The sequence below is a fragment of the Euprymna scolopes genome, unplaced genomic scaffold, assembly GCF_053919585.1.
Source record: "Euprymna scolopes isolate OS-2025 unplaced genomic scaffold, ASM5391958v1 sca605, whole genome shotgun sequence".
NCBI classification, from domain to species: Eukaryota; Metazoa; Mollusca; class Cephalopoda; order Sepiida; family Sepiolidae; genus Euprymna; species Euprymna scolopes.
Window position 1 is genome coordinate 5,001 of NW_027633664.1, and position 12,500 is coordinate 17,500.

The 12,500-nt window shown below is 60.5% G+C and overlaps 2 non-coding genes and 1 pseudogene across 2 annotated transcripts in view; all 3 read right to left on the reverse strand.

Annotated features, from left to right (window-relative positions):
* Positions 1–3,218, reverse strand: part of LOC145275126 (large subunit ribosomal RNA) — a 5,726-nt gene extending 2,508 nt beyond the window's left edge. Inside the window, exon 1 of the ribosomal RNA XR_013867059.1 lies at positions 1–3,218. This exon is cut by the window's left edge and continues 2,508 nt beyond it. This is a non-coding gene — a ribosomal RNA (large subunit ribosomal RNA).
* A 592-nt stretch (positions 3,219–3,810) lies between these two features.
* LOC145275125 (5.8S ribosomal RNA) lies at positions 3,811–3,968 on the reverse strand. The gene has a single exon (XR_013867058.1). It is a non-coding gene; the product is annotated as a 5.8S ribosomal RNA (ribosomal RNA).
* Positions 3,969–4,363: 395 nt separating this feature from the next.
* LOC145275130 (small subunit ribosomal RNA) lies at positions 4,364–6,732 on the reverse strand (annotated as a pseudogene).
* Between the last annotated feature and the right edge of the window lie 5,768 nt (positions 6,733–12,500).

Consider the following 12,500-nt stretch of genomic DNA (forward strand, 5'->3'; position numbering starts at 1 on the left):
TCGACGAGAGGCTGTACACCTTGGAGACCTGCTGCGGATGGTGGGTACGGACCGACTCGAGAGCTGCGAAAACCGGACCCGGATTTTCCAGGGCCGCCGAAAGCGCACCGGACGCCGCCCGAGCCGCGGCGCTCTACAGGTACCTTTTCCGTATCTCCGGACGAGCCGATTCCACGGACATGGTCCTTTACGAAGAAGAGAGAACTCTTCCCGGGGCTCCCGGCGACGTCTCCGGGCTCGCTTGCGTCACCGCGGTTTCGCCCGGGAAGCGACGGGCGCCGCCGACATCGCTGCCGACAGCGTCGCCACCCCCGGGCCCTCTCCGAGTCCGGGTTCGGGAATATTAACCCGATTCCCTTTCGACGGGAGGCCGGCCGCTTTGTTTTTGTTTGGGCTTTTGATTCGATTCGATTCGATCGCTTTCACTTTCATAACGGATCCGGCGCCTTTCGGGAAGACTTTCGCCCGCGTCTTAGGACCGACTGACCCGTGCTCGACCGCCGTTGGCACGGAACCCTTCTCCACTTCGGTCTTCGAAGGTCTCGTTCGAATATTTGCTACTACCACCGAGATCTGCACCCGCGGTCGGCTCCACCCCGGGCTCGCGCCCTAGGCTTCCGTGCTCGCCGCGGCGCCCTCCTACTCGTCGCGGCATCGTTTCGGCGCGAAAGTTCATCGCTCCTCGCCGCGACGGTCCGGCATCGGTCCGTCGCTCCAGCGCCATCCATTTTCGGGGCCGGTCGATTCGGCAGGTGAGTTGTTACACACTCCTTAGCGGATTCCGACTTCCGTGGCCACCGTCCTGCTGTCTATATCGACCGACACCCTTTCGGGGATCTCATGGGCGTCGCGTTAGGCACCTTAGCCGGACGTTTGGTTCATCCCACAGCGCCAGTTCTGCTTACCAAAAGTGGCCCACTTGGCACTCGCATTCGAGGTGACCAACCGCCCAGCGAAGCGTGCTGGCGGCGGCGGCCGGATGGGTCGGCTCCGTCGTTCGGGAGAGTCGGCCCGTTCCACCCGTTCCGAGTTCGAGAGTAGGTCGAGGCCGTGAACGGCCCCGGGGCCTCCAATCGTTCGCTTTACCGGATGGAATTGCGACGATCGAGCGCCAGCTATCCTGAGGGAAACTTCGGAGGGAACCAGCTACTAGACGGCTCGATTGGTCTTTCGCCCCTACACCCGGTTCCGACGATCGATTTGCACGTCAGAGGCGCTTCGGACTTCCACCAGAGTTTCCTCTGGCTTCATCCCGACCGGGCGTGGATCGCCATCTTTCGGGTCCCTGGTCGCTCGCTACGCCCAGAGTCGGCCCGAGTCGTACTCGGAAAAGGGGAAACCGACCCGGGGGTGATGCGCCCGCGCGCAGCGCCTAAACTCGACGACAAAATAGGACTAGTTCAAGCCGCGGGATCTCACCGATGGGCGGAAGGAGGATATGGAAGCTGGCGCCCGGCAATTCCCCTTTTTGGAAGATGCGCCGGTCCCCTCTCGGGGAGGAGGGAAAAACAACCGCACGTCAGCCACGAGCCTTCCCTCTCCTATCTCTCTCGGGAAGAGAGAAAAAAGGAAAAGTTGCGGGCACCGCAGCAGCGACGGCGGAAGGCCGAAAACGCCGCGCCGGCGGGATCGGGCACGGCTCGGAGGCGGGTGAGGCGAGGAGAAGACGACGGCACGAGACCGACGACACCCCCCGACGACCCCCGGACGACTTTGCCACGACACCTCTCCCGATCGACGCCCTCCTACACGCTCTCTCGCTTTCGCTTCGCCTTCGGGGTTAGTCAGAGGTGGCCCCTACGACTCGCGAACGGCCAGGACTCCTCGGTCCGTGTTTCAAGACGGGTCGGGTGGGTTGCCGATGCACGTCGCTGACCCGGGGTGGCGGGCGGCTCGAGTAAAAAAGCGTCGCCGAGCGACCTCTCCGGAAACGGAAACGGGCGCGGGCGGGGTTGCCCCCGACAAGAACCCGAAACGTCGGCGAGGTGCGTGACGGCGAGGCCGCGCCAGTCCTATCCCGCCTCTCATCGCGCACGCGCCCGAGACGGGTGGGGCGCCTAAGGAGCGACACACAGAGTGCGTCGCCCGCACGCGACTTCCGGCGGGATCAAAACGGACCGGCTCGCCACGTGTAACGGATCGTGTCAGATTTCCTCCGTTCCCGGCAGAAAGGGGCAGTTACGTTCGCGGGCCCGACGGCCGGTGGCCCCCGACTTCACAAGGTGGGAAGACGGGGGTTTTCAGGGTGATGAAACGCCTGCCGCCTACGGAAAAAAACCCGCGTGTTCGACCTGCACGCCGGGAACGGGTCGCGACGACGGACCGGAGGGGAAGTGCGTCCGGTGCCGGCCGCGCGGAGGTCGCGCCGAAGCGCCCGCGCCATGATTACGCCGAGCGATGATGAAGGGGACGGGTGCAGCGGAGTCGCGCGCGGAGGGAGCAGGAGGAAAGAAGAAGCGGCGGCGACGGATGCGGCGGGTTAGGGCCCGGCGGCAGCAGCGATCGAGAGGACGAGTCCCCTCCGTCGCAGCCAACCGACGCAGCCACCTACCGACGCCACGGTCGTCACCACGTTTCCCTTCCCGCTATCCACGCGGCCCGTCTCCTTCGTCGGCGACGCGGGCACAAAAGCTGGAACCGCGGGGAACGAGTCCCCCGCGGACACGACGAACGACGACCTGTGCCGCGACGGCCTCTCTTTCAAGAACACACATCGAGTTTGGGCTCGAGCCTAGGCAGCACCGGACTGAGTCCCCCGCGATCGCGGTGAGCGGTCCCACCCGTTTACCCCTGGGCGGTTTCACGTTCTCTTGAACTCTCTCTCCAAAGTTCTTTTCAACTTTCCCTCACGGTACTTGTCGACTATCGGACTCGTCCCGGTATTTAGCCTTGGATGGAGCTTACCACCCGATTTGGGCTGCGTTCCCAAGCAACCCGACTCTCGGATCGAAGGCCGTCGCTCGCCGTCCGCACCGAATGGGCCTGGCACCCGCCGCGGGCGGCCCCGATCGAGGGAACTCCGAACTATGCGAGACGAAAACGAACGGCTGCCTTCGACCCATGCGCCACACGTCCCGAAGCCTTTTACTTGCGACGGGATTCGGCGTTGGGCTTCTCCCGGTTCACTCGCCGTTACTAAGGGAATCCCGGTTGGTTTCTTTTCCTCCGCTTAGCGATATGCTTAAGTTCAGCGGGTCGTCTCGTCCGAGCCGAGGGCGGCGGTTTTAGTAGAGTGTGGTGTTTGGAGGAGAGGAATCTCGATCGGTACCCTCCGTGTGACGACGGCTGGCCGATATAGCGCCCGTCCGACCGAAAATGAAGAAGCCAACAATTAAAAAAAAGCCTGGGTCCTCCCCATCCGACGTTGCCTACGACGCGGCCACCTTTTTACGGTGCGACGGCCGTGCTCGTCGCGCTGCTCGAGGCGTCGCTGAGAGACACCTTCATGAGGCAGAGAGCGAGACGAGCAGGCGGCGCTTACGTCGGCAGTCGGTTAGGTCGGTGCTTTTTTTTTGTTTTGTTCTCCCTTCGGCTGCTTTCGGACAGACTCCTCCTGCTCCTCCTCCACAGTGTTTCTTCACGCGGTCGAAAAGGGAAAAGACTCCGCGGTCTGCCAGCGGGAGACGAAGGAGGAGGCCGGAGAGGGTTTTAAAAAAAAAAAAGACATTGAAAGGAGTCAATTCTTTTTTTATTTTTCTTCCCCCTCGTCACTCGCTCCTGCGACGTCCCGGTTACCACCGTGCCGAGGACCGGGCGGGCACGGGGACGGCAAGATGTCGTTTCGTTAACGGAGAAAGACATGTAACGTTCCGCCTCTCGACCGGACGTGGCCCCGAGACAAGGGATCTCGGGGCCGCAATGTGCGTTCGAGGTGTCGATGTTCACTGAGTCCTGCAATTCGCATCAGTTCTCGCGGCTGGCCGCGCTCTTCATCGACGGACGAGCCGAGTGATCCCCCGTCCAGGGTTCAGCACTTGGGTTTTTTTATATTAGTTTTTTGTTTATATAGATTTAGTAGTGTGCGAGGAGGTCTGTGCGAGGAGGCGTGACGGCATTGCAATGTCGCGAGTAGTTTGTTTTTAGCTAGCGGCGGTGGCACAGCGGCTGCAAAAAAACAAAAAACGATAAAGCGGCGACAAGGCAAAGAAGAAGCGGCCATCACTTGCGGTGGGCGAAAAAACAAACAGGTGGTAAGACGCGGAAGCAAGCAAGAAGAGCTGGGGCTTTAAAAACCTCCGCGTCACCACAAATCTATCTCTCGCTCCGCCTTTTATAGGTTTGTTTGCGCGCATTCGAGGCGTTGACGCCGACAGACAGAGGAGGTAGGCGGAAAACAACAAACCAGTCTCGAACGGGAAAACGGTAATGATCCTTCCGCAGGTTCACCTACGGAAACCTTGTTACGACTTTTACTTCCTCTAAACGATCGGGTTCGGTCGTCTTCTCCAGGCATCGAACGCCGAGGCGTAGATGCACGAGTGTCGTGACGGACACGTCGCGCACTGCCCGGCGGCGTCGTCGGCCAGATCCGAGGACCTCACCGGACCGTTCGATCGGTAGTAGCGACGGGCGGTGTGTACAAAGGGCAGGGACGTGATCGACGCGGGCTGTTGACCCGCGCCTACCGGGAATTCCTCGTTCACGGGGTTGGTTACAGCCCCGATCCCTATCACGGGAGGTGGTTCAGAGGTTTCCCAACCCTCTCGGGCCGGGGCGAAGTCCCCGCTGATACCTCCAGTGTAGCGCGCGTGCGGCCCCGGACATCTAAGGGCATCACAGACCTGTTATCGCTCCGCCTCGTGTGGCTTTCTGCCACCCGTCCCTCTAAGAAGTGCGTGAGAAAACCGACCCGGACCCGAGCGCCACGGAGGACGCCGAGCCCGCCGTAAAAATCACTGACATCGGCGCACTAGTTAGCAGGCCGGAGTCTCGTTCGTTATCGGAATCAACCAGACGGATCGCTCCACCAACTAAGAACGGCCATGCACCACCACCCACCGAATCGAGAAAGAGCTATCGATCTGTCAATCCTACCGGTGTCCGGACCGGGTGAGTTTTCCCGTGTTGAGTCAAATTAAGCCGCAGGCTCCACTCCTGGTGGTGCCCTTCCGTCAATTCCTTTAAGTTTCAGCTTTGCAACCATACTCCCCCCGGAACCGAACTCTGGTTTCCCGCAGGCTACCCGCCGGGTCATGGAAGCGAACGCCGGCGGATCGCCGGTCGGCATCGTTTACGGTCGGAACTACGACGGTATCTGATCGTCTTCGAACCTCCGACTTTCGCTCTTGATCGAGGAAAACGTGCTTGCCACACGCCATCGCTGCAGTTCGTCTTGCGACGATCCAAGAATTTCACCTCTAACGTCGCAATACGAGTGGCCCCGACCGCTCCCTTCGATCATTGCCTCGCCGTAGACGGAGACCGACAGACGTAGACGAGGCCCTCTTCCATCATTCCATGCTTATCGTATGCAAGCTTGAACAGCCCGCTCTGAGCACTCTAATTTTTTCAAAGTGAACGTACCGGCCGCCGCGGACACTCGGTTAAGAGCACCCTTGGAGGAGAAACCGCCGACCGCAACACGCGCGCAGACAAGACACGAAGCAGGGACTCGGAGCGGACCGGGGGGTTCAAAAAAAAAGAGGAACGCGCGGAAAGGGAGAGGGAGAGAAGCGCGGGGGTCAGAGTGCGGGGATGCGAATGAACGCACCCAAACACACACACGTAGCACCCCCCCGTTAGACTACTCCCGGAACCGAACCGACGACCACTTGTTTTTTTTTTCCCGGATCCCGATCACGACCTCCTCGTCCACCTCGCCGGCAGGACCGCGTGGCGGGTATGCTAGCGGTTGACACGGCGGAAAGGGCCGGGAATGCGAACGGACGACCAAAGTCAACGACGGACGATGGCGCCGCCGCCCCGGGGCCGCTTGCGCGACCACGAACCCGAGTTCGGACTACGAGCTTTTTAACCGCAACAACTTTAATATACGCTACCGGAGCTGGAATTACCGCGGCTGCTGGCACCAGACTTGCCCTCCGGTTGGTCCTCGTTAACGGATTTGAAGTGTACTCATTCCGATCGCGGGGCCTCGACAGAGTCCCGCGTCGTTATTTTTCGTCACTACCTCCCCGTGCCGGGAGTGGGTAATTTGCGCGCCTGCTGCCTTCCTTGGATGTGGTAGCCGTTTCGCATGCTCCCTCTCCGGAATCGAACCCCGATTCCCCGTTACCCGTAGTAACCACGGTAGGCACTTAACCGACCGTCGACAGTTGATAGGGCGGACCCTCGAGAGACCCGTCGCCGGGCGTGAAAGCTCGTGCGATCGACCAGTGAGTTATCCAGAGTCACCAAAGCGGAGCGCGCCGCCCTATGAGCCCCGCCACCGAACGGACCCGCGAGCGGGAACGCCGACGACGGGAGGACGGAATGACGCGCATCGGTCTCAGTCTAATATGTAGCGCCGCGACCCGGAACGGCCGACGCGGGTGCCAGCGCGCGAGGCGTGGCGACGACGGCGCGCCGACCGATCGCGGCCTGTGTCACATGTATTAGCTCTAGAATTGCCACAGTTATCCATCGCCTCCGAGGAGGAATACGGTCCCGAGGATTAGGTCCGGTTCCTGAGCCATTCGCGGTTTCGCCCGTTCTAATGCGTGGCGTGAACTTACACTTGCATGGCTTAAGCTTTGAGACAAGCATATGACTACTGGCAGGATCAACCAGGTATCGTTGGAATTTGGGACTTTGTTTCGACAGAACGACAGACCGACCGACCGACCGACCGACATAAGACAGACAACTACAACGACGGGCACGTGTTTATTTATTTTTCGAGGGGGTTCGCCGTCAGAAGAAGCGCGCTGCCCGCGCTGATGGCCTCTTTTTTGTTTCTCCCCTGACTTGGACCGAGACCGAGACTCAAAAGAACGAAAGCGACCAACGTCGACAACAACAACGACAACGGCACCCTTGACAGCGATACATACGACAAACGACAAGCAGCACGACGGCAGTGCACACGGACATCGAGGGTCAAGGTGCAGACTGAACTCGCCGAGGTCGTCGTCATCGTGGTCGCCATCGATTCCGTCTCGTCGTCGTCGTCGTCAACGTCCACGTCACAGCCGGCCGAGAAGAGAGAACAGACGACAGCGTCGACAACAACAACATCGACAACGGCACCCTTGACAGCGATACATACGACAAACGACAAACAGCACGACGGCAGTGCACACGGACATCGGAGGTCAAGGTGCAGACTGGAATCGTCGAGGTCGTCGTCATCGTGGTCGCCATCGATGCCGTCTCGTCGTCGTCGTCGTCGTCTTCGTCGTCGTCGTCGTCATCAACGTACCAACCGACCGAGACGAGAGAGCAAGCAACAACGTCGACAACAACAACGACAACGGCACCCTTGACAGCGATACATACGACAAACGACAAACAGCACGACGGCAGTGCACACGGACATCGGAGGTCAAGGTGCAGACTGAACTCGTCGAGGTCGTCGTCATCGTGGTCGCCATCGATGCCGTCTCGTCGTCGTCGTCGTCTCCGTCGTCGTCGTCGTCGTCGCCAACGTCAACGTCAACATCACAGCCGTCATCGGGGAGGAGCTGGACCAGGGCAGCGGCGGCGTAAATTTTCCCGTCACCTTCGTCGTCGCCTTCGTCGACCGACCGACCGACCGGCGTCGTGTTCGTGCTCGGAAAACCGAGGAGAGACAACGTGCACATGGCGCGTTCTCGCAAGCGGCTCCTCGGTCCGATTTTTTTGGGCGGCTTTTTCGAGCTTTTTTTTTTTTTTCTCACCCTTTCGTCCGTGCGACGGCGAACGTTAGGGGAAAAAAAAAAAAAAAAAAAAAAACGACAACAACGCGGCGGACCGGGCGAACAACATCGTCGACACACACGACATTGACGACGCGGTCCCCCTTTTCACAATCGCATCGAGATAAAAACGAACGAGTCCGATTCGAGCACCGAGTCGCGAGCGGGAGGACTGTCGGTGCAAGTATCGATCACTGACGTGAGCGCTTCGCCGGACAGAGGATGGCTCATCCGGCAGCCGTGCAAATCGACGGTATGGGAAGAACGAACAAGAAGAGCAACGACTTGATCGGCGGCTTGGGAACTGCGGACGGTGAAAACGGGTTAATCGACTGCGACCACGACTGCTCGATCGATCTTCTTTGGCGCTAACAAAGGTGGAGGTGGCGCAAGAAGGGACTAGCGCTATCACCGTCCACGTATCAGAAGATGCGGCGGCAGACGTCGACGCTTATGCGTTGTCGGACGAGAAGTCGCTGCAGCACGTGTACCGCGAGCGGGACGTCCAAGGTTTTGCCAGACGGAAAGAAATCGGGTGTCAGCGAACGTTCACACGGCTGTGAGATCGGACGCTGACAGGAGTAGGAGGCGGCAGGCAGGCGGCGGTTACGGCGGCGGCGCCTGCTGCTGCTCATCCTCCTGTTTGCTGCGGCGACTTCCAGGACGGGAGAGCATCGAACAACGTACGTATGGTTACAAGGGGATCAGGATCTACATAGTGCATCCCCCGCGGCTATTTTTGTTTGTTTGTTCGCTCGTTCGTTAATTCGTTCGTTCGTTCGTTCGTTCGTTACAATGTACGTTTTTCCGTTCGACGGCGGCAGAGAGCGGCGGCGTTTCTCCCTAATCCGGAGGATTTATCGGTCGCACAGCGATGGGTCGTTCGGCCGATCATCGAAAGATTCGCAGGTAGTGGTTGAATGGCAGAACGGCAGCAACAACAGCGGCGGCTGAGAGCGGCGAACGCTGAGGCGGAAGCAGAAGCTGCAGCAAACGTATCGGCTAAACATGGTGGACATAGATATGGCTGACGACGCGGGTACCACGACGACTATGGAACCAGGAAAAGGAGCCGTTAGTTGTTCCAACATATCGTTCGACACGTCGAGCAGCCCTAGGTCCACGGAGAAGCACACACACGTACCACGTATTATAACCTAACGACGATGAGGCGGGCGCACGGTTGGCAGGAACGAAGGCGGCGGATCAAAACAAGTTGGAGCGCGGCGACAGCGATAACGGTGACAGCCCTAGGCGGCGGAGATGCCACTTTCTGACGCCTTTGCGACAAGCCCGTAGAGACGTTCCGGACCACCACGAGGCAAAGAGTCGCTGCTCCGACGAACCGACACACCAAAGTGTGCTTCCTACCGAACATGTTTTATAAAACTTTCAAACTGGAAAACCCCAGAAATGGTGTTGGTATTCGTCCAGACCCACCTCCGACACCTGAAAATGGTGGTCAAAAAAAACGTCGATTATACGAAGCGACATTTCTGGTCGGCGATTTTCCAGTTTTACGCCTACTGCCACATGGGGATGTCGGTAGGCGTCGCAAAGTGCCTTCTCGACGCCTAGGCACACCAGGACTTTGTCATTTTTTTCCCCCTCGACATTCCTGGTCCGGTCTATTCCGATTTTACACCTACCGCCATGTGGGGGTGGCAGTAGGCGTCGAAAAGTGCCTTCTCGACCGCTAGCGACACCACTACTTTATCGAGCTCTGGAGGCCCGCACACCGACCCGGGGGCCGCGGAGTCGACCCCGGGGGCCTCCTGGCGTCGCCGCCGCTCACTTGGACGCCTTCCGCAACCTGTGGTCCCGCTCGGGGCCGCCGGGAGCCTCGCCGACCTGACCGGTGTCGGTAGGCGTCTGGAAGCGCCCGGCCGACCTGGACGAGGTCCCCCTGGCCCCCGGGGGACACCCCTTAGTTGGATGGGGGTGCTGTCCCGGGCACACATGCAACCCGCGGCCGCCTACCGACAGCCCCCTTCGCTCGATCGCTACTCCTTTCCAACATATGTGGAGAAGCCGGGCGGTTGTGAAACCCCAGAAATGGTGTTGGTATTCGTCCAGACCCACCTCCGACACCTGAAAATGGTGGTCAAAAAAAACGTCGATTATACGAAGCGACATTTCTGGTCGGCGATTTTCCAGTTTTGCGCCTACCGCCATGTGGGGGTGGCAGTAGGCGTCGAAAAGTGCCTTCTCGACCGCTAGCGACACCACTACTTTATCGAGCTCTGGAGGCCCGCACACCGACCCGGGGGCCGCGGAGTCGACCCCGGGGGCCTCCTGGCGTCGCCGCCGCTCACTTGGACGCCTTCCGCAACCTGTGGTCCCGCTCGGGGCCGCCGGGAGCCTCGCCGACCTGACCGGTGTCGGTAGGCGTCTGGAAGCGCCCGGCCGACCTGGACGAGGTCCCCCTGGCCCCCGGGGGACACCCCTTAGTTGGATGGGGGTGCTGTCCCGGGCACACATGCAACCCGCGGCCGCCTACCGACAGCCCCCTTCGCTCGATCGCTACTCCTTTCCAACATATGTCGGAGAAGCCGGGCGGTTGTGAAACCCCAGAAATGGTGTTGGTATTCGTCCAGACCCACCTCCGACACCTGAAAATGGTGGTCAAAAAAAACGTCGATTATACGAAGCGACATTTCTGGTCGGCGATTTTCCAGTTTTGCGCCTACCGCCATGTGGGGGTGGCAGTAGGCGTCGAAAAGTGCCTTCTCGACCGCTAGCGACACCACTACTTTATCGAGCTCTGGAGGCCCGCACACCGACCCGGGGGCCGCGGAGTCGACCCCGGGGGCCTCCTGGCGTCGCCGCCGCTCACTTGGACGCCTTCCGCAACCTGTGGTCCCGCTCGGGGCCGCCGGGAGCCTCGCCGACCTGACCGGTGTCGGTAGGCGTCTGGGAAGCGCCCGGCCGACCTGGACGAGGTCCCCTGGCCCCCGGGGGACACCCCTTAGTTGGATGGGGGTGCTGTCCCGGGCACACATGCAACCCGCGGCCGCCTACCGACAGCCCCCTTCGCTCGATCGCTACTCCTTTCCAACATATGTCGGAGAAGCCGGGCGGTTGTGAAACCCCAGAAATGGTGTTGGTATTCGTCCAGACCCACCTCCGACACCTGAAAATGGTGGTCAAAAAAAACGTCGATTATACGAAGCGACATTTCTGGTCGGCGATTTTCCAGTTTTGCGCCTACCGCCATGTGGGGGTGGCAGTAGGCGTCGAAAAGTGCCTTCTCGACCGCTAGCGACACCACTACTTTATCGAGCTCTGGAGGCCCGCACACCGACCCGGGGGCCGCGGAGTCGACCCCGGGGGCCTCCTGGCGTCGCCGCCGCTCACTTGGACGCCTTCCGCAACCTGTGGTCCCGCTCGGGGCCGCCGGGAGCCTCGCCGACCTGACCGGTGTCGGTAGGCGTCTGGAAGCGCCCGGCCGACCTGGACGAGGTCCCCCTGGCCCCCGGGGGACACCCCTTAGTTGGATGGGGGTGCTGTCCCGGGCACACATGCAACCCGCGGCCGCCTACCGACAGCCCCCTTCGCTCGATCGCTACTCCTTTCCAACATATGTCGGAGAAGCCGGGCGGTTGTGAAACCCCAGAAATGGTGTTGGTATTCGTCCAGACCCACCTCCGACACCTGAAAATGGTGGTCAAAAAAAACGTCGATTATACGAAGCGACATTTCTGGTCGGCGATTTTCCAGTTTTGCGCCTACCGCCATGTGGGGGTGGCAGTAGGCGTCGAAAAGTGCCTTCTCGACCGCTAGCGACACCACTACTTTATCGAGCTCTGGAGGCCCGCACACCGACCCGGGGGCCGCGGAGTCGACCCCGGGGGCCTCCTGGCGTCGCCGCCGCTCACTTGGACGCCTTCCGCAACCTGTGGTCCCGCTCGGGGCCGCCGGGAGCCTCGCCGACCTGACCGGTGTCGGTAGGCGTCTGGAAGCGCCCGGCCGACCTGGACGAGGTCCCCCTGGCCCCCGGGGGACACCCCTTAGTTGGATGGGGGTGCTGTCCCGGGCACACATGCAACCCGCGGCCGCCTACCGACAGCCCCCTTCGCTCGATCGCTACTCCTTTCCAACATATGTCGGAGAAGCCGGGCGGTTGTGAAACCCCAGAAATGGTGTTGGTATTCGTCCAGACCCACCTCCGACACCTGAAAATGGTGGTCAAAAAAAACGTCGATTATACGAAGCGACATTTCTGGTCGGCGATTTTCCAGTTTTGCGCCTACCGCCATGTGGGGGTGGCAGTAGGCGTCGAAAAGTGCCTTCTCGACCGCTAGCGACACCACTACTTTATCGAGCTCTGGAGGCCCGCACACCGACCCGGGGGCCGCGGAGTCGACCCCGGGGGCCTCCTGGCGTCGCCGCCGCTCACTTGGACGCCTTCCGCAACCTGTGGTCCCGCTCGGGGCCGCCGGGAGCCTCGCCGACCTGACCGGTGTCGGTAGGCGTCAGTCAAACTTGCTTAAGAGGCAAAGCCTCCTCACACCTTAAGAGAGTCACAGTTAGTCCCGCCGTTTACCCGTGGTCGTCGTCGGGGGTGCCGGTCGGTGTGTTTCGGCGTGTTTCTTTCTTACTTTAGCTCGCTCCTATAAGCTAACTCAGCAGCCCTGCTAAAATCAATTTATCATTATTTTCAAT